This window comes from Phyllobates terribilis, unplaced genomic scaffold (assembly GCF_046119375.1).
Source record: "Phyllobates terribilis strain yellow unplaced genomic scaffold, ASM4611937v1 Scaffold_414__1_contigs__length_1644244, whole genome shotgun sequence".
In the NCBI taxonomy this organism is placed as follows: Eukaryota; Metazoa; Chordata; class Amphibia; order Anura; family Dendrobatidae; genus Phyllobates; species Phyllobates terribilis.
Window position 1 is genome coordinate 966,779 of NW_027363174.1, and position 19,814 is coordinate 986,592.

A 19,814-nucleotide genomic window follows, 5' to 3' on the forward strand; every position below is an offset into this window, starting at 1 on the left:
TTTAGATCTGCATAACTCCACCTCTTTTAGCACAGTACCCTCAACCCCCGGCTGTTCCCACCCGCCTCAACACCGTTGGAAGGGAGTAGAACCAATTAAGGCGGGGGGGGGTGGAACGAGCAGCTGTCTACCCTTAGCAGGAGGGTTGCTGATTAATTACCTCTCCTGCTGCTGCTGCTGCTGGCTGTCCAGCAGCAGACTGAAGGTGGCTGCTGCTGTGCGCAGGTATATAAAGGCTCAGAGCCTATTATGACACGCGCAGCCAGCGTTCCATTGCCACATTCCGTCTACTGCAGGCGGGATACCTGGATGGCTGAATGTCACTGAGAAGCTCACAGAGACCGCCATAAGCAACAGTTTAAAAGAATGCCAAAGACTAATCAACCAAACTTTTTGGGTTGGTTTCTCTTTTATAGTCTGCAGGCATTAAATGAAAGAAGTCAGTGTTCCAGCAGAGGGAGACAACGTTTCAGAAAAGGCATTGTAGCAAACCAAAAAAGAAATTTTAAGCGCAGCAGAGTAACCAGCTCACATACCTGTTAGCTCAGGTGAGTTTAAAAGGCTGCTGTTGATAACAAGGGCATTTGCTAAATAGATGGTGTGTGTGCAACAATATACTGAAAGGTCAATTATATTGTGCAGCTTATCTCACCACCTGTAGTTATTTAGGTGAAAGCTCCAAAATGCTTGCCTAATATGTCTGTTTATCCAAAAGGAAGTATAGAGGGAGAGCTAGATAGATAGCATTGCATTACATTACATTACATGGCAATGCAATGCACAGTTGCTGAAGTTGAACCAAAATGAGCTTGTCATCTGGCTTCTGCAACTTTTAACATGAAAAATCCAATGAGGAGAAGAAAAGCAAAGCCAAAGAGTCCATCCCAAAATCCGACAAACAAGCAAAATGAACAAAAAGCATTGAATTCAATTCTTTCTGATTTTAGAAACTGCATTAAAGAAGGGGTGCACCGGTCCTGGAGATACTGCAATACCAGGTCAATGCGTGGAGTGGACAGAGCAAGCTCTTTTTCCATCTCCCTGTTCTAAAAATCCATTTAATATATGGTCCCCAGATAGGGGACGTATCAGATATTAAACTGATAAGAACAGATACTACACTTGATCTTAGCCAAAAGGCCGAGAAGCGATAACCAGAATTGGTTTCCGACTACGGTGCCACCCAAGGATTCTGAAAAGTCCATTTGTGGAGATGGCCACCTGGACTCCCGTTAAGAAGACATGCTGTCAACCTCTAGATCCCTCACATGCCTGCACTTTTCGGCTTGCTGCTGCTGCAATCCACGCGTTTTAGATCTGCACAACTCCACCTCTTTTAGCACAGTACCCTCAACCCCCGGCTGTTCCCACCCGCCTCAACACCGTTGGAAGGGAGGAGAACCAATTAAGGCGGGGGGGGGGTGGAACGAGCAGCTGTCTACCCTTAGCAGGAGGGTTGCTGATTAATTACCTCTCCTGCTGCTGCTGCTGCTGGCTGTCCAGCAGCAGACTGAAGGTGGCTGCTGCTGTGCGCAGGTATATAAAGGCTCAGAGCCTATTATGACACGCGCAGCCAGCGTTCCATTGCCACATTCCGTCTACTGCAGGCGGGATACCTGGATGGCTGAATGTCACTGAGAAGCTCACAGAGACCGCCATAAGCAACAGTTTAAAAGAATGCCACAGACTAATCAACCAAACTTTTTGGGTTGGTTTCTCTTTTATAGTCTGCAGGCATTAAATGAAAGAAGTCAGTGTTCCAGCAGAGGGAGACAATGTTTCAGAAAAGGCATTGTAGCAAACCAAAAAAGAAATTTTAAGCGCAGCAGAGTAACCAGCTCACATACCTGTTAGCTCAGGTGAGTTTAAAAGGCTGCTGTTGATAACAAGGGCATTTGCTAAATAGATGGTGTGTGTGCAACAATATACTGAAAGGTCAATTATATTGTGCAGCTTATCTCACCACCTGTAGTTATTTAGGTGAAAGCTCCAAAATGCTTGCCTAATATGTCTGTTTATCCAAAAGGAAGTATAGAGGGAGAGCTAGATAGATAGCATTGCATTACATTACATTACATGGCAATGCAATGCACAGTTGCTGAAGTTGAACCAAAATGAGCTTGTCATCTGGCTTCTGCAACTTTTAACATGAAAAATCCAATGAGGAGAAGAAAAGCAAAGCCAAAGAGTCCATCCCAAAATCCGACAAACAAGCAAAATGAACAAAAAGCATTGAATTCAATTCTTTCTGATTTTAGAAACTGCATTAAAGAAGGGGTGCACCGGTCCTGGAGATACTGCAATACCAGGTCAATGCGTGGAGTGGACAGAGCAAGCTCTTTTTCCATCTCCCTGTTCTAAAAATCCATTTAATATATGGTCCCCAGATAGGGGACGTATCAGATATTAAACTGATAAGAACAGATACTACACTTGATCTTAGCCAAAAGGCCGAGAAGCGATAACCAGAATTGGTTTCCGACTACGGTGCCACCCAAGGATTCTGAAAAGTCCATTTGTGGAGATGGCCACCTGGACTCCCGTTAAGAAGACATGCTGTCAACCTCTAGATCCCTCACATGCCTGCACTTTTTGGCTTGCTGCTGCTGCAATCCACGCGTTTTAGATCTGCATAACTCCACCTCTTTTAGCACAGTACCCTCAACCCCCGGCTGTTCCCACCCGCCTCAACACCGTTGGAAGGGAGGAGAACCAATTAAGGCGGGGGGGGGGTGGAACAAGCAGCTGTCTACCCTTAGCAGGAGGGTTGCTGATTAATTACCTCTCCTGCTGCTGCTGCTGCTGGCTGTCCAGCAGCAGACTGAAGGTGGCTGCTGCTGTGCGCAGGTATATAAAGGCTCAGAGCCTATTATGACACGCGCAGCCAGCGTTCCATTGCCACATTCCGTCTACTGCAGGCGGGATACCTGGATGGCTGAATGTCACTGAGAAGCTCACAGAGACCGCCATAAGCAACAGTTTAAAAGAATGCCACAGACTAATCAACCAAACTTTTTGGGTTGGTTTCTCTTTTATAGTCTGCAGGCATTAAATGAAAGAAGTCAGTGTTCCAGCAGAGGGAGACAACGTTTCAGAAAAGGCATTGTAGCAAACCAAAAAAGAAATTTTAAGCGCAGCAGAGTAACCAGCTCACATACCTGTTAGCTCAGGTGAGTTTAAAAGGCTGCTGTTGATAACAAGGGCATTTGCTAAATAGATGGTGTGTGTGCAACAATATACTGAAAGGTCAATTATATTGTGCAGCTTATCTCACCACCTGTAGTTATTTAGGTGAAAGCTCCAAAATGCTTGCCTAATATGTCTGTTTATCCAAAAGGAAGTATAGAGGGAGAGCTAGATAGATAGCATTGCATTACATTACATTACATGGCAATGCAATGCACAGTTGCTGAAGTTGAACAAAAATGAGCTTGTCATCTGGCTTCTGCAACTTTTAACATGAAAAATCCAATGAGGAGAAGAAAAGCAAAGCCAAAGAGTCCATCCCAAAATCCGACAAACAAGCAAAATGAACAAAAAGCATTGAATTCAATTCTTTCTGATTTTAGAAACTGCATTAAAGAAGGGGTGCACCGGTCCTGGAGATACTGCAATACCAGGTCAATGCGTGGAGTGGACAGAGCAAGCTCTTTTTCCATCTCCCTGTTCTAAAAATCCATTTAATATATGGTCCCCAGATAGGGGACGTATCAGATATTAAACTGATAAGAACAGATACTACACTTGATCTTAGCCAAAAGGCCGAGAAGCGATAACCAGAATTGGTTTCCGACTACGGTGCCACCCAAGGATTCTGAAAAGTCCATTTGTGGAGATGGCCACCTGGACTCCCGTTAAGAAGACATGCTGTCAACCTCTAGATCCCTCACATGCCTGCACTTTTTGGCTTGCTGCTGCTGCAATCCACGCGTTTTAGATCTGCATAACTCCACCTCTTTTAGCACAGTACCCTCAACCCCCGGCTGTTCCCACTCGCCTCAACACCGTTGGAAGGGAGGAGAACCAATTAAGGCGGGGGGGGGGGTGGAACGAGCAGCTGTCTACCCTTAGCAGGAGGGTTGCTGATTAATTACCTCTCCTGCTGCTGCTGCTGCTGGCTGTCCAGCAGCAGACTGAAGGTGGCTGCTGCTGTGCGCAGGTATATAAAGGCTCAGAGCCTATTATGACACGCGCAGCCAGCGTTCCATTGCCACATTCCGTCTACTGCAGGCGGGATACCTGGATGGCTGAATGTCACTGAGAAGCTCACAGAGACCGCCATAAGAAACAGTTTAAAAGAATGCCACAGACTAATCAACCAAACTTTTTGGGTTGGTTTCTCTTTTATAGTCTGCAGGCATTAAATGAAAGAAGTCAGTGTTCCAGCAGAGGGAGACAACGTTTCAGAAAAGGCATTGTAGCAAACCAAAAAAGAAATTTTAAGCGCAGCAGAGTAACCAGCTCACATACCTGTTAGCTCAGGTGAGTTTAAAAGGCTGCTGTTGATAACAAGGGCATTTGCTAAATAGATTGTGTGTGTGCAACAATATACTGAAAGGTCAATTATATTGTGCAGCTTATCTCACCACCTGTAGTTACTTAGGTGAAAGCTCCAAAATGCTTGCCTAATATTTCTGTTTATCCAAAAGGAAGTATAGAGGGAGAGCTAGATAGATAGCATTGCATTACAGTACATTACATGGCAATGCAATGCACAGTTGCTGAAGTTGAACCAAAATGAGCTTGTCATCTGGCTTCTGCAACTTTTAACATGAAAAATCCAATGAGGAGAAGAAAAGCAAAGCCAAAGAGTCCATCCCAAAATCCGACAAACAAGCAAAATGAACAAAAAGCATTGAATTCAATTCTTTCTGATTTTAGAAACTGCATTAAAGAAGGGGTGCACCGGTCCTGGAGATACTGCAATACCAGGTCAATGCGTGGAGTGGACAGAGCAAGCTCTTTTTCCATCTCCCTGTTCTAAAAATCCATTTAATATATGGTCCCCAGATAGGGGACGTATCAGATATTAAACTGATAAGAACAGATACTACACTTGATCTTAGCCAAAAGGCCGAGAAGCGATAACCAGAATTGGTTTCCGACTACGGTGCCACCCAAGGATTCTGAAAAGTCCATTTGTGGAGATGGCCACCTGGACTCCCGTTAAGAAGACATGCTGTCAACCTCTAGATCCCTCACATGCCTGCACTTTTCGGCTTGCTGCTGCTGCAATCCACGCGTTTTAGATCTGCATAACTCCACCTCTTTTAGCACAGTACCCTCAACCCCCGGCTGTTCCCACCCGCCTCAACACCGTTGGAAGGGAGGAGAACCAATTAAGGCGGGGGGGGGGTGGAACGAGCAGCTGTCTACCCTTAGCAGGAGGGTTGCTGATTAATTACCTCTCCTGCTGCTGCTGCTGGCTGTCCAGCAGCAGACTGAAGGTGGCTGCTGCTGTGCGCAGGTATATAAAGGCTCAGAGCCTATTATGACACGCGCAGCCAGCGTTCCATTGCCACATTCCGTCTACTGCAGGCGGGATACCTGGATGGCTGAATGTCTCTGAGAAGCTCACAGAGACCGCCATAAGCAACAGTTTAAAAGAATGCCACAGACTAATCAACCAAACTTTTTGGGTTGGTTTCTCTTTTATAGTCTGCAGGCATTAAATGAAAGAAGTCAGTGTTCCAGCAGAGGGAGACAACGTTTCAGAAAAGGCATTGTAGCAAACCAAAAAAGAAATTTTAAGCGCAGCAGAGTAACCAGCTCACATACCTGTTAGCTCAGGTGAGTTTAAAAGGCTGCTGTTGATAACAAGGGCATTTGCTAAATAGATGGTGTGTGTGCAACAATATACTGAAAGGTCAATTATATTGTGCAGCTTATCTCACCACCTGTAGTTATTTAGGTGAAAGCTCCAAAATGCTTGCCTAATATGTCTGTTTATCCAAAAGGAAGTATAGAGGGAGAGCTAGATAGATAGCATTGCATTACATTACATTACATGGCAATGCAATGCACAGTTGCTGAAGTTGAACCAAAATGAGCTTGTCATCTGGCTTCTGCAACTTTTAACATGAAAAATCCAATGAGGAGAAGAAAAGCAAAGCCAAAGAGTCCATCCCAAAATCCGACAAACAAGCAAAATGAACAAAAAGCATTGAATTCAATTCTTTCTGATTTTAGAAACTGCATTAAAGAAGGGGTGCACCGGTCCTGGAGATACTGCAATACCAGGTCAATGCGTGGAGTGGACAGAGCAAGCTCTTTTTCCATCTCCCTGTTCTAAAAATCCATTTAATATATGGTCCCCAGATAGGGGACGTATCAGATATTAAACTGATAAGAACAGATACTACACTTGATCTTAGCCAAAAGGCCGAGAAGCGATAACCAGAATTGGTTTCCGACTACGGTGCCACCCAAGGATTCTGAAAAGTCCATTTGTGGAGATGGCCACCTGGACTCCCGTTAAGAAGACATGCTGTCAACCTCTAGATCCCTCACATGCCTGCACTTTTCGGCTTGCTGCTGCTGCAATCCACGCGTTTTAGATCTGCATAACTCCACCTCTTTTAGCACAGTACCCTCAACCCCCGGCTGTTCCCACCCGCCTCAACACCGTTGGAAGGGAGGAGAACCAATTAAGGCGGGGGGGGGGGTGGAACAATCAGCTGTCTACCCTTAGCAGGAGGGTTGCTGATTAATTACCTCTCCTGCTGCTGCTGCTGCTGGCTGTCCAGCAGCAGACTGAAGGTGGCTGCTGCTGTGCGCAGGTATATAAAGGCTCAGAGCCTATTATGACACGCGCAGCCAGCGTTCCATTGCCACATTCCGTCTACTGCAGGCGGGATACCTGGATGGCTGAATGTCACTGAGAAGCTCACAGAGACCGCCATATGCAACAGTTTAAAAGAATGCCACAGACTAATCAACCAAACTTTTTGGGTTGGTTTCTCTTTTATAGTCTGCAGGCATTAAATGAAAGAAGTCAGTGTTCCAGCAGAGGGAGACAACGTTTCAGAAAAGGCATTGTAGCAAACCAAAAAAGAAATTTTAAGCGCAGCAGAGTAACCAGCTCACATACCTGTTAGCTCAGGTGAGTTTAAAAGGCTGCTGTTGATAACAAGGGCATTTGCTAAATAGATGGTGTGTGTGCAACAATATACTGAAAGGTCAATTATATTGTGCAGCTTATCTCACCACCTGTAGTTATTTAGGTGAAAGCTCCAAAATGCTTGCCTAATATGTCTGTTTATCCAAAAGGAAGTATAGAGGGAGAGCTAGATAGATAGCATTGCATTACATTACATTACATGGCAATGCAATGCACAGTTGCTGAAGTTGAACCAAAATGAGCTTGTCATCTGGCTTCTGCAACTTTTAACATGAAAAATCCAATGAGGAGAAGAAAAGCAAAGCCAAAGAGTCCATCCCAAAATCCGACAAACAAGCAAAATGAACAAAAAGCATTGAATTCAATTCTTTCTGATTTTAGAAACTGCATTAAAGAAGGGGTGCACCGGTCCTGGAGATACTGCAATACCAGGTCAATGCGTGGAGTGGACAGAGCAAGCTCTTTTTCCATCTCCCTGTTCTAAAAATCCATTTAATATATGGTCCCCAGATAGGGGACGTATCAGATATTAAACTGATAAGAACAGATACTACACTTGATCTTAGCCAAAAGGCCGAGAAGCGATAACCAGAATTGGTTTCCGACTACGGTGCCACCCAAGGATTCTGAAAAGTCCATTTGTGGAGATGGCCACCTGGACTCCCGTTAAGAAGACATGCTGTCAACCTCTAGATCCCTCACATGCCTGCACTTTTTGGCTTGCTGCTGCTGCAATCCACGCGTTTTAGATCTGCATAACTCCACCTCTTTTAGCACAGTACCCTCAACCCCCGGCTGTTCCCACCCGCCTCAACACCGTTGGAAGGGAGGAGAACCAATTAAGGCGGGGGGGGGGGTGGAACGAGCAGCTGTCTACCCTTAGCAGGAGGGTTGCTGATTAATTACCTCTCCTGCTGCTGCTGCTGCTGGCTGTCCAGCAGCAGACTGAAGGTGGCTGCTGCTGTGCGCAGGTATATAAAGGCTCAGAGCCTATTATGACACGCGCAGCCAGCGTTCCATTGCCACATTCCGTCTACTGCAGGCGGGATACCTGGATGGCTGAATGTCACTGAGAAGCTCACAGAGACCGCCATAAGAAACAGTTTAAAAGAATGCCACAGACTAATCAACCAAACTTTTTGGGTTGGTTTCTCTTTTATAGTCTGCAGGCATTAAATGAAAGAAGTCAGTGTTCCAGCAGAGGGAGACAACGTTTCAGAAAAGGCATTGTAGCAAACCAAAAAAGAAATTTTAAGCGCAGCAGAGTAACCAGCTCACATACCTGTTAGCTCAGGTGAGTTTAAAAGGCTGCTGTTGATAACAAGGGCATTTGCTAAATAGATGGTGTGTGTGCAACAATATACTGAAAGGTCAATTATATTGTGCAGCTTATCTCACCACCTGTAGTTATTTAGGTGAAAGCTCCAAAATGCTTGCCTAATATGTCTGTTTATCCAAAAGGAAGTATAGAGGGAGAGCTAGATAGATAGCATTGCATTACATTACATTACATGGCAATGCAATGCACAGTTGCTGAAGTTGAACCAAAATGAGCTTGTCATCTGGCTTCTGCAACTTTTAACATGAAAAATCCAATGAGGAGAAGAAAAGCAAAGCCAAAGAGTCCATCCCAAAATCCGACAAACAAGCAAAATGAACAAAAAGCATTGAATTCAATTCTTTCTGATTTTAGAAACTGCATTAAAGAAGGGGTGCACCGGTCCTGGAGATACTGCAATACCAGGTCAATGCGTGGAGTGGACAGAGCAAGCTCTTTTTCCATCTCCCTGTTCTAAAAATCCATTTAATATATGGTCCCCAGATAGGGGACGTATCAGATATTAAACTGATAAGAACAGATACTACACTTGATCTTAGCCAAAAGGCCGAGAAGCGATAACCAGAATTGGTTTCCGACTACGGTGCCACCCAAGGATTCTGAAAAGTCCATTTGTGGAGATGGCCACCTGGACTCCCGTTAAGAAGACATGCTGTCAACCTCTAGATCCCTCACATGCCTGCACTTTTCGGCTTGCTGCTGCTGCAATCCACGCGTTTTAGATCTGCATAACTCCACCTCTTTTAGCACAGTACCCTCAACCGCCGGCTGTTCCCACCCGCCTCAACACCGTTGGAAGGGAGGAGAACCAATTAAGGCGGGGGGGGGTGGAACGAGCAGCTGTCTACCCTTAGCAGGAGGGTTGCTGATTAATTACCTCTCCTGCTGCTGCTGCTGGCTGTCCAGCAGCAGACTGAAGGTGGCTGCTGCTGTGCGCAGGTATATAAAGGCTCAGAGCCTATTATGACATGCGCAGCCAGCGTTCCATTGCCACATTCCGTCTACTGCAGGCGGGATACCTGGATGGCTGAATGTCACTGAGAAGCTCACAGAGACCGCCATAAGCAACAGTTTAAAAGAATGCCACAGACTAATCAACCAAACTTTTTGGGTTGGTTTCTCTTTTATAGTCTGCAGGCATTAAATGAAAGAAGTCAGTGTTCCAGCAGAGGGAGACAACGTTTCAGAAAAGGCATTGTAGCAAACCAAAAAAGAAATTTTAAGCGCAGCAGAGTAACCAGCTCACATACCTGTTAGCTCAGGTGAGTTTAAAAGGCTGCTGTTGATAACAAGGGCATTTGCTAAATAGATGGTGTGTGTGCAACAATATACTGAAAGGTCAATTATATTGTGCAGCTTATCTCACCACCTGTAGTTATTTAGGTGAAAGCTCCAAAATGCTTGCCTAATATGTCTGTTTATCCAAAAGGAAGTATAGAGGGAGAGCTAGATAGATAGCATTGCATTACATTACATTACATGGCAATGCAATGCACAGTTGCTGAAGTTGAACCAAAATGAGCTTGTCATCTGGCTTCTGCAACTTTTAACATGAAAAATCCAATGAGGAGAAGAAAAGCAAAGCCAAAGAGTCCATCCCAAAATCCGACAAACAAGCAAAATGAACAAAAAGCATTGAATTCAATTCTTTCTGATTTTAGAAACTGCATTAAAGAAGGGGTGCACCGGTCCTGGAGATACTGCAATACCAGGTCAATGCGTGGAGTGGACAGAGCAAGCTCTTTTTCCATCTCCCTGTTCTAAAAATCCATTTAATATATGGTCCCCAGATAGGGGACGTATCAGATATTAAACTGATAAGAACAGATACTACACTTGATCTTAGCCAAAAGGCCGAGAAGCGATAACCAGAATTGGTTTCCGACTACGGTGCCACCCAAGGATTCTGAAAAGTCCATTTGTGGAGATGGCCACCTGGACTCCCGTTAAGAAGACATGCTGTCAACCTCTAGATCCCTCACATGCCTGCACTTTTCGGCTTGCTGCTGCTGCAATCCACGCGTTTTAGATCTGCATAACTCCACCTCTTTTAGCACAGTACCCTCAACCCCCGGCTGTTCCCACCCGCCTCAACACCGTTGGAAGGGAGGAGAACCAATTAAGGCGGGGGGGGGTGGAACGAGCAGCTGTCTACCCTTAGCAGGAGGGTTGCTGATTAATTACCTCTCCTGCTGCTGCTGCTGCTGGCTGTCCAGCAGCAGACTGAAGGAGGCTGCTGCTGTGCGCAGGTATATAAAGGCTCAGAGCCTATTATGACACGCGCAGCCAGCGTTCCATTGCCACATTCCGTCTACTGCAGGCGGGATACCTGGATGGCTGAATGTCACTGAGAAGCTCACAGAGACCGCCATAAGCAACAGTTTAAAAGAATGCCACAGACTAATCAACCAAACTTTTTGGGTTGGTTTCTCTTTTATAGTCTGCAGGCATTAAATGAAAGAAGTCAGTGTTCCAGCAGAGGGAGACAACGTTTCAGAAAAGGCATTGTAGCAAACCAAAAAAGAAATTTTAAGCGCAGCAGAGTAACCAGCTCACATACCTGTTAGCTCAGGTGAGTTTAAAAGGCTGCTGTTGATAACAAGGGCATTTGCTAAATAGATGGTGTGTGTGCAACAATATACTGAAAGGTCAATTATATTGTGCAGCTTATCTCACCACCTGTAGTTATTTAGGTGAAAGCTCCAAAATGCTTGCCTAATATGTCTGTTTATCCAAAAGGAAGTATAGAGGGAGAGCTAGATAGATAGCATTGCATTACATTACATTACATGGCAATGCAATGCACAGTTGCTGAAGTTGAACCAAAATGAGCTTGTCATCTGGCTTCTGCAACTTTTAACATGAAAAATCCAATGAGGAGAAGAAAAGCAAAGCCAAAGAGTCCATCCCAAAATCCGACAAACAAGCAAAATGAACAAAAAGCATTGAATTCAATTCTTTCTGATTTTAGAAACTGCATTAAAGAAGGGGTGCACCGGTCCTGGAGATACTGCAATACCAGGTCAATGCGTGGAGTGGACAGAGCAAGCTCTTTTTCCATCTCCCTGTTCTAAAAATCCATTTAATATATGGTCCCCAGATAGGGGACGTATCAGATATTAAACTGATAAGAACAGATACTACACTTGATCTTAGCCAAAAGGCCGAGAAGCGATAACCAGAATTGGTTTCCGACTACGGTGCCACCCAAGGATTCTGAAAAGTCCATTTGTGGAGATGGCCACCTGGACTCCCGTTAAGAAGACATGCTGTCAACCTCTAGATCCCTCACATGCCTGCACTTTTCGGCTTGCTGCTGCTGCAATCCACGCGTTTTAGATCTGCATAACTCCACCTCTTTTAGCACAGTACTCTCAACCCCCGGCTGTTCCCACCCGCCTCAACACCGTTGTAAGGGAGGAGAACCAATTAAGGCGGGGGGGGGGTGGAACGAGCAGCTGTCTACCCTTAGCAGGAGGGTTGCTGATTAATTACCTCTCCTGCTGCTGCTGCTGCTGGCTGTCCAGCAGCAGACTGAAGGTGGCTGCTGCTGTGCGCAGGTATATAAAGGCTCAGAGCCTATTATGACACGCGCAGCCAGCGTTCCATTGCCACATTCCGTCTACTGCAGGCGGGATACCTGGATGGCTGAATGTCACTGAGAAGCTCACAGAGACCGCCATAAGCAACAGTTTAAAAGAATGCCACAGACTAATCAACCAAACTTTTTGGGTTGGTTTCTCTTTTATAGTCTGCAGGCATTAAATGAAAGAAGTCAGTGTTCCAGCAGAGGGAGACAACGTTTCAGAAAAGGCATTGTAGCAAACCAAAAAAGAAATTTTAAGCGCAGCAGAGTAACCAGCTCACATACCTGTTAGCTCAGGTGAGTTTAAAAGGCTGCTGTTGATAACAAGGGCATTTGCTAAATAGATGGTGTGTGTGCAACAATATACTGAAAGGTCAATTATATTGTGCAGCTTATCTCACCACCTGTAGTTATTTAGGTGAAAGCTCCAAAATGCTTGCCTAATATGTCTGTTTATCCAAAAGGAAGTATAGAGGGAGAGCTAGATAGATAGCATTGCATTACATTACATTACATGGCAATGCAATGCACAGTTGCTGAAGTTGAACCAAAATGAGCTTGTCATCTGGCTTCTGCAACTTTTAACATGAAAAATCCAATGAGGAGAAGAAAAGCAAAGCCAAAGAGTCCATCCCAAAATCCGACAAACAAGCAAAATGAACAAAAAGCATTGAATTCAATTCTTTCTGATTTTAGAAACTGCATTAAAGAAGGGGTGCACCGGTCCTGGAGATACTGCAATACCAGGTCAATGCGTGGAGTGGACAGAGCAAGCTCTTTTTCCATCTCCCTGTTCTAAAAATCCATTTAATATATGGTCCCCAGATAGGGGACGTATCAGATATTAAACTGATAAGAACAGATACTACACTTGATCTTAGCCAAAAGGCCGAGAAGCGATAACCAGAATTGGTTTCCGACTACGGTGCCACCCAAGGATTCTGAAAAGTCCATTTGTGGAGATGGCCACCTGGACTCCCGTTAAGAAGACATGCTGTCAACCTCTAGATCCCTCACATGCCTGCACTTTTCGTCTTGCTGCTGCTGCAATCCACGCGTTTTAGATCTGCATAACTCCACCTCTTTTAGCACAGTACCCTCAACCCCCGGCTGTTCCCACCCGCCTCAACACCGTTGGAAGGGAGGAGAACCAATTAAGGCGGGGGGGGGGTGGAACGAGCAGCTGTCTACCCTTAGCAGGAGGGTTGCTGATTAATTACCTCTCCTGCTGCTGCTGCTGCTGGCTGTCCAGCAGCAGACTGAAGGTGGCTGCTGCTGTGCGCAGGTATATAAAGGCTCAGAGCCTATTATGACGCGCGCAGCCAGCGTTCCATTGCCACATTCCGTCTACTGCAGGCGGGATACCTGGATGGCTGAATGTCACTGAGAAGCTCACAGAGACCGCCATAAGCAACAGTTTAAAAGAATGCCACAGACTAATCAACCAAACTTTTTGGGTTGGTTTCTCTTTTATAGTCTGCAGGCATTAAATGAAAGAAGTCAGTGTTCCAGCAGAGGGAGACAACGTTTCAGAAAAGGCATTGTAGCAAACCAAAAAAGAAATTTTAAGCGCAGCAGAGTAACCAGCTCACATACCTGTTAGCTCAGGTGAGTTTAAAAGGCTGCTGTTGATAACAAGGGCATTTGCTAAATAGATGGTGTGTGTGCAACAATATACTGAAAGGTCAATTATATTGTGCAGCTTATCTCACCACCTGTAGTTATTTAGGTGAAAGCTCCAAAATGCTTGCCTAATATGTCTGTTTATCCAAAAGGAAGTATAGAGGGAGAGCTTGATAGATAGCATTGCATTACATTACATTACATGGCAATGCAATGCACAGTTGCTGAAGTTGAACCAAAATGAGCTTGTCATCTGGCTTCTGCAACTTTTAACATGAAAAATCCAATGAGGAGAAGAAAAGCAAAGCCAAAGAGTCCATCCCAAAATCCGACAAACAAGCAAAATGAACAAAAAGCATTGAATTCAATTCTTTCTGATTTTAGAAACTGCATTAAAGAAGGGGTGCACCGGTCCTGGAGATACTGCAATACCAGGTCAATGCGTGGAGTGGACAGAGCAAGCTCTTTTTCCATCTCCCTGTTCTAAAAATCCATTTAATATATGGTCCCCAGATAGGGGACGTATCAGATATTAAACTGATAAGAACAGATACTACCCTTGATCTTAGCCAAAAGGCCGAGAAGCGATAACCAGAATTGGTTTCCGACTACGGTGCCACCCAAGGATTCTGAAAAGTCCATTTGTGGAGATGGCCACCTGGACTCCCGTTAAGAAGACATGCTGTCAACCTCTAGATCCCTCACATGCCTGCACTTTTCGGCTTGCTGCTGCTGCAATCCACGCGTTTTAGATCTGCATAACTCCACCTCTTTTAGCACAGTACCCTCAACCCCCGGCTGTTCCCACCCGCCTCAACACCGTTGGAAGGGAGGAGAACCAATTAAGGCGGGGGGGGGTGGAACGAGCAGCTGTCTACCCTTAGCAGGAGGGTTGCTGATTAATTACCTCTCCTGCTGCTGCTGCTGCTGGCTGTCCAGCAGCAGACTGAAGGTGGCTGCTGCTGTGCGCAGGTATATAAAGGCTCAGAGCCTATTATGACACGCGCAGCCAGCGTTCCATTGCCACATTCCGTCTACTGCAGGCGGGATACCTGGATGGCTGAATGTCACTGAGAAGCTCACAGAGACCGCCATAAGCAACAGTTTAAAAGAATGCCACAGACTAATCAACCAAACTTTTTGGGTTGGTTTCTCTTTTATAGTCTGCAGGCATTAAATGAAAGAAGTCAGTGTTCCAGCAGAGGGAGACAACGTTTCAGAAAAGGCATTGTAGCAAACCAAAAAAGAAATTTTAAGCGCAGCAGAGTAACCAGCTCACATACCTGTTAGCTCAGGTGAGTTTAAAAGGCTGCTGTTGATAACAAGGGCATTTGCTAAATAGATGGTGTGTGTGCAACAATATACTGAAAGGTCAATTATATTGTGCAGCTTATCTCACCACCTGTAGTTATTTAGGTGAAAGCTCCAAAATGCTTGCCTAATATGTCTGTTTATCCAAAAGGAAGTATAGAGGGAGAGCTAGATAGATAGCATTGCATTACATTACATTACATGGCAATGCAATGCACAGTTGCTGAAGTTGAACCAAAATGAGCTTGTCATCTGGCTTCTGCAACTTTTAACATGAAAAATCCAATGAGGAGAAGAAAAGCAAAGCCAAAGAGTCCATCCCAAAATCCGACAAACAAGCAAAATGAACAAAAAGCATTGAATTCAATTCTTTCTGATTTTAGAAACTGCATTAAAGAAGGGGTGCACCGGTCCTGGAGATACTGCAATACCAGGTCAATGCGTGGAGTGGACAGAGCAAGCTCTTTTTCCATCTCCCTGTTCTAAAAATCCATTTAATATATGGTCCCCAGATAGGGGACGTATCAGATATTAAACTGATAAGAACAGATACTACACTTGATCTTAGCCAAAAGGCCGAGAAGCGATAACCAGAATTGGTTTCCGACTACGGTGCCACCCAAGGATTCTGAAAAGTCCATTTGTGGAGATGGCCACCTGGACTCCCGTTAAGAAGACATGCTGTCAACCTCTAGATCCCTCACATGCCTGCACTTTTCGGCTTGCTGCTGCTGCAATCCACGCGTTTTAGATCTGCATAACTCCACCTCTTTTAGCACAGTACCCTCAACCCCCGGCTGTTCCCACCCGCCTCAACACCGTTGGAAGGGAGGAGAACCAATTAAGGCGGGGGGGGGTGGAACGAGCAGCTGTCTACCCTTAGCAGGAGGGTTGCTGATTAATTACCTCTCCTGCTGCTGCTGCTGCTGGCTGTCCAGCAGCAGACTGAAGGTGGCTGCTGCTGTGCGCAGGTATATAAAGGCTCAGAGCCTATTATGACACGCGCAGCCAGCGTTCCATTGCCACATTCCGTCTACTGCAGGCGGGATACCTGGATGGCTGAATGTCACTGAGAAGCTCACAGAGACCGCCATAAGCAACAGTTTAAAAGAATGCCACAGACTAATCAACCAAACTTTTTGGGTTGGTTTCTCTTTTATAGTCTGCAGGCATTAAATGAAAGAAGTCAGTGTTCCAGCAGAGGGAGACAACGTTTCAGAAAAGGCATTGTAGCAAACCAAAAAAGAAATTTTAAGCGCAGCAGAGTAACCAGCTCACATACCTGTTAGCTCAGGTGAGTTTAAAAGGCTGCTGTTGATAACAAGGGCATTTGCTAAATAGATGGTGTGTGTGCAACAATATACTGAAAGGTCAATTATATTGTGCAGCTTATCTCACCACCTGTAGTTATTTAGGTGAAAGCTCCAAAATGCTTGCCTAATATGTCTGTTTATCCAAAAGGAAGTATAGAGGGAGAGCTAGATAGATAGCATTGCATTACATTACATTACATGGCAATGCAATGCACAGTTGCTGAAGTTGAACCAAAATGAGCTTGTCATCTGGCTTCTGCAACTTTTAACATGAAAAATCCAATGAGGAGAAGAAAAGCAAAGCCAAAGAGTCCATCCCAAAATCCGACAAACAAGCAAAATGAACAAAAAGCATTGAATTCAATTCTTTCTGATTTTAGAAACTGCATTAAAGAAGGGGTGCACCGGTCCTGGAGATACTGCAATACCAGGTCAATGCGTGCAGTGGACAGAGCAAGCTCTTTTTCCATCTCCCTGTTCTAAAAATCCATTTAATATATGGTCCCCAGATAGGGGACGTATCAGATATTAAACTGATAAGAACAGATACTACACTTGATCTTAGCCAAAAGGCCGAGAAGCGATAACCAGAATTGGTTTCCGACTACGGTGCCACCCAAGGATTCTGAAAAGTCCATTTGTGGAGATGGCCACCTGGACTCCCGTTAAGAAGACATGCTGTCAACCTCTAGATCCCTCACATGCCTGCACTTTTCGGCTTGCTGCTGCTGCAATCCACGCGTTTTAGATCTGCATAACTCCACCTCTTTTAGCACAGTACCCTCAACCCCCGGCTGTTCCCACCCGCCTCAACACCGTTGGAAGGGAGGAGAACCAATTAAGGAGGGGGGGGGGGGGGTGGAACGAGCAGCTGTCTACCCTTAGCAGGAGGGTTGCTGATTAATTACCTCTCCTGCTGCTGCTGCTGCTGGCTGTCCAGCAGCAGACTGAAGGTGGCTGCTGCTGTGCGCAGGTATATAAAGGCTCAGAGCCTATTATGACACGCGCAGCCAGCGTTCCATTGCCACATTCCGTCTACTGCTGGCGGGATACCTGGATGGCTGAATGTCACTGAGAAGCTCACAGAGACCGCCATAAGCAACAGTTTAAAAGAATGCCACAGACTAATCAACCAAACTTTTTGGGTTGGTTTCTCTTTTATAGTCTGCAGGCATTAAATGAAAGAAGTCAGTGTTCCAGCAGAGGGAGACAACGTTTCAGAAAAGGCATTGTAGCAAACCAAAAAAGAAATTTTAAGCGCAGCAGAGTAACCAGCTCACATACCTGTTAGCTCAGGTGAGTTTAAAAGGCTGCTGTTGATAACAAGGGCATTTGCTAAATAGATGGTGTGTGTGCAACAATATACTGAAAGGTCAATTATATTGTGCAGCTTATCTCACCACCTGTAGTTATTTAGGTGAAAGCTCCAAAATGCTTGCCTAATATGTCTGTTTATCCAAAAGGAAGTATAGAGGGAGAGCTAGATAGATAGCATTGCATTACATTACATTACATGGCAATGCAATGCACAGTTGCTGAAGTTGAACCAAAATGAGCTTGTCATCTGGCTTCTGCAACTTTTAACATGAAAAATCCAATGAGGAGAAGAAAAGCAAAGACAAAGAGTCCATCCCAAAATCCGACAAACAAGCAAAATGAACAAAAAGCATTGAATTCAATTCTTTCTGATTTTAGAAACTGCATTAAAGAAGGGGTGCACCGGTCCTGGAGATACTGCAATACCAGGTCAATGCGTGGAGTGGACAGAGCAAGCTCTTTTTCCATCTCCCTGTTCTAAAAATCCATTTAATATATGGTCCCCAGATAGGGGACGTATCAGATATTAAACTGATAAGAACAGATACTACACTTGATCTTAGCCAAAAGGCCGAGAAGCGATAACCAGAATTGGTTTCCGACTACGGTGCCACCCAAGGATTCTGAAAAGTCCATTTGTGGAGATGGCCACCTGGACTCCCGTTAAGAAGACATGCTGTCAACCTCTAGATCCCTCACATGCCTGCACTTTTCGGCTTGCTGCTGCTGCAATCCACGCGTTTTAGATCTGCATAACTCCACCTCTTTTAGCACAGTACCCTCAACCCCCGGCTGTTCCCACCCGCCTCAACACCGTTAAAAGGGAGGAGAACCAATTAAGGCGGGGGGGGGGTGGAACGAGCAGCTGTCTACCCTTAGCAGGAGGGTTGCTGATTAATTACCTCTCCTGCTGCTGCTGCTGGCTGTCCAGCAGCAGACTGAAGGTGGCTGCTGCTGTGCGCAGGTATATAAAGGCTCAGAGCCTATTATGACACGCGCAGCCAGCGTTCCATTGCCACATTCCGTCTACTGCAGGCGGGATACCTGGATGGCTGAATGTCACTGAGAAGCTCACAGAGACCGCCATAAGCAACAGTTTAAAAGAATGCCACAGACTAATAAACCAAACTTTTTGGGTTGGTTTCTCTTTTATAGTCTGCAGGCATTAAATGAAAGAAGTCAGTGTTCCAGCAGAGGGAGACAACGTTTCAGAAAAGGCATTGTAGCAAACCAAAAAAGAAATTTTAAGCGCAGCAGAGTAACCAGCTCACATACCTGTTAGCTCAGGTGAGTTTAAAAGGCTGCTGTTGATAACAAGGGCATTTGCTAAATAGATGGTGTGTGTGCAACAATATACTGAAAGGTCAATTATATTGTGCAGCTTATCTCACCACCTGTAGTTATTTAGGTGAAAGCTCCAAAATGCTTGCCTAATATGTCTGTTTATCCAAAAGGAAGTATAGAGGGAGAGCTAGATAGATAGCATTGCATTACTTTACATTACATGGCAATGCAATGCACAGTTGCTGAAGTTGAACCAAAATGAGCTTGTCATCTGGCTTCTGCAACTTTTAACATGAAAAATCCAATGAGGAGAAGAAAAGCAAAGCCAAAGAGTCCATCCCAAAATCCGACAAACAAGCAAAATGAACAAAAAGCATTGAATTCAATTCTTTCTGATTTTAGAAACTGCATTAAAGAAGGGGTGCACCGGTCCTGGAGATACTGCAATACCAGGTCAATGCGTGGAGTGGACAGAGCAAGCTCTTTTTCCATCTCCCTGTTCTAAAAATCCATTTAATATATGGTCCCCAGATAGGGGACGTATCAGATATTAAACTGATAAGAACAGATACTACACTTGATCTTAGCCAAAAGGCCGAGAAGCGATAACCAGAATTGGTTTCCGACTACGGTGCCACCCAAGGATTCTGAAAAGTCCATTTGTGGAGATGGCCACCTGGACTCCCGTTAAGAAGACATGCTGTCAACCTCTAGATCCCTCACATGCCTGCACTTTTCGGCTTGCTGCTGCTGCAATCCACGCGTTTTAGATCTGCATAACTCCACCTCTTTTAGCACAGTACCCTCAACCCCCGGCTGTTCCCACCCGCCTCAACACCGTTGGAAGGGAGGAGAACCAATTAAGGCGGGGGGGGGGTGGAACGAGCAGCTGTCTACCCTTAGCAGGAGGGTTGCTGATTA

The 19,814-nt window shown here is 45.1% G+C and overlaps 15 non-coding genes across 15 annotated transcripts; all 15 read right to left on the reverse strand.

Annotated features, from left to right (window-relative positions):
• Positions 1–961: 961 nt before the first annotated feature.
• LOC141226817 (U2 spliceosomal RNA) lies at positions 962–1,152 on the reverse strand. Its single transcript, XR_012293939.1, has one exon. It is a non-coding gene; the product is annotated as a U2 spliceosomal RNA (small nuclear RNA).
• A 1,120-nt stretch (positions 1,153–2,272) lies between these two features.
• On the reverse strand, positions 2,273–2,463 carry LOC141226818 (U2 spliceosomal RNA). The gene has a single exon (XR_012293940.1). It is a non-coding gene; the product is annotated as a U2 spliceosomal RNA (small nuclear RNA).
• A 1,120-nt stretch (positions 2,464–3,583) lies between these two features.
• Positions 3,584–3,774, reverse strand: LOC141226819 (U2 spliceosomal RNA). The gene has a single exon (XR_012293941.1). It is a non-coding gene; the product is annotated as a U2 spliceosomal RNA (small nuclear RNA).
• A 1,121-nt stretch (positions 3,775–4,895) lies between these two features.
• LOC141226821 (U2 spliceosomal RNA) lies at positions 4,896–5,086 on the reverse strand. Its single transcript, XR_012293943.1, has one exon. It is a non-coding gene; the product is annotated as a U2 spliceosomal RNA (small nuclear RNA).
• Positions 5,087–6,203: 1,117 nt separating this feature from the next.
• LOC141226822 (U2 spliceosomal RNA) lies at positions 6,204–6,394 on the reverse strand. Its single transcript, XR_012293944.1, has one exon. It is a non-coding gene; the product is annotated as a U2 spliceosomal RNA (small nuclear RNA).
• A 1,121-nt stretch (positions 6,395–7,515) lies between these two features.
• LOC141226823 (U2 spliceosomal RNA) lies at positions 7,516–7,706 on the reverse strand. Its single transcript, XR_012293945.1, has one exon. It is a non-coding gene; the product is annotated as a U2 spliceosomal RNA (small nuclear RNA).
• Positions 7,707–8,827: 1,121 nt separating this feature from the next.
• LOC141226824 (U2 spliceosomal RNA) lies at positions 8,828–9,018 on the reverse strand. The gene has a single exon (XR_012293946.1). It is a non-coding gene; the product is annotated as a U2 spliceosomal RNA (small nuclear RNA).
• Positions 9,019–10,134: 1,116 nt separating this feature from the next.
• On the reverse strand, positions 10,135–10,325 carry LOC141226826 (U2 spliceosomal RNA). The gene has a single exon (XR_012293947.1). It is a non-coding gene; the product is annotated as a U2 spliceosomal RNA (small nuclear RNA).
• Positions 10,326–11,444: 1,119 nt separating this feature from the next.
• LOC141226827 (U2 spliceosomal RNA) lies at positions 11,445–11,635 on the reverse strand. Its single transcript, XR_012293948.1, has one exon. It is a non-coding gene; the product is annotated as a U2 spliceosomal RNA (small nuclear RNA).
• A 1,120-nt stretch (positions 11,636–12,755) lies between these two features.
• LOC141226828 (U2 spliceosomal RNA) lies at positions 12,756–12,946 on the reverse strand. Its single transcript, XR_012293949.1, has one exon. It is a non-coding gene; the product is annotated as a U2 spliceosomal RNA (small nuclear RNA).
• Positions 12,947–14,066: 1,120 nt separating this feature from the next.
• LOC141226119 (U2 spliceosomal RNA) lies at positions 14,067–14,257 on the reverse strand. The gene has a single exon (XR_012293346.1). It is a non-coding gene; the product is annotated as a U2 spliceosomal RNA (small nuclear RNA).
• A 1,119-nt stretch (positions 14,258–15,376) lies between these two features.
• On the reverse strand, positions 15,377–15,567 carry LOC141226829 (U2 spliceosomal RNA). The gene has a single exon (XR_012293950.1). It is a non-coding gene; the product is annotated as a U2 spliceosomal RNA (small nuclear RNA).
• Positions 15,568–16,686: 1,119 nt separating this feature from the next.
• LOC141226133 (U2 spliceosomal RNA) lies at positions 16,687–16,877 on the reverse strand. The gene has a single exon (XR_012293360.1). It is a non-coding gene; the product is annotated as a U2 spliceosomal RNA (small nuclear RNA).
• A 1,124-nt stretch (positions 16,878–18,001) lies between these two features.
• Positions 18,002–18,192, reverse strand: LOC141226830 (U2 spliceosomal RNA). Its single transcript, XR_012293951.1, has one exon. It is a non-coding gene; the product is annotated as a U2 spliceosomal RNA (small nuclear RNA).
• A 1,117-nt stretch (positions 18,193–19,309) lies between these two features.
• LOC141226831 (U2 spliceosomal RNA) lies at positions 19,310–19,500 on the reverse strand. Its single transcript, XR_012293952.1, has one exon. It is a non-coding gene; the product is annotated as a U2 spliceosomal RNA (small nuclear RNA).
• Between the last annotated feature and the right edge of the window lie 314 nt (positions 19,501–19,814).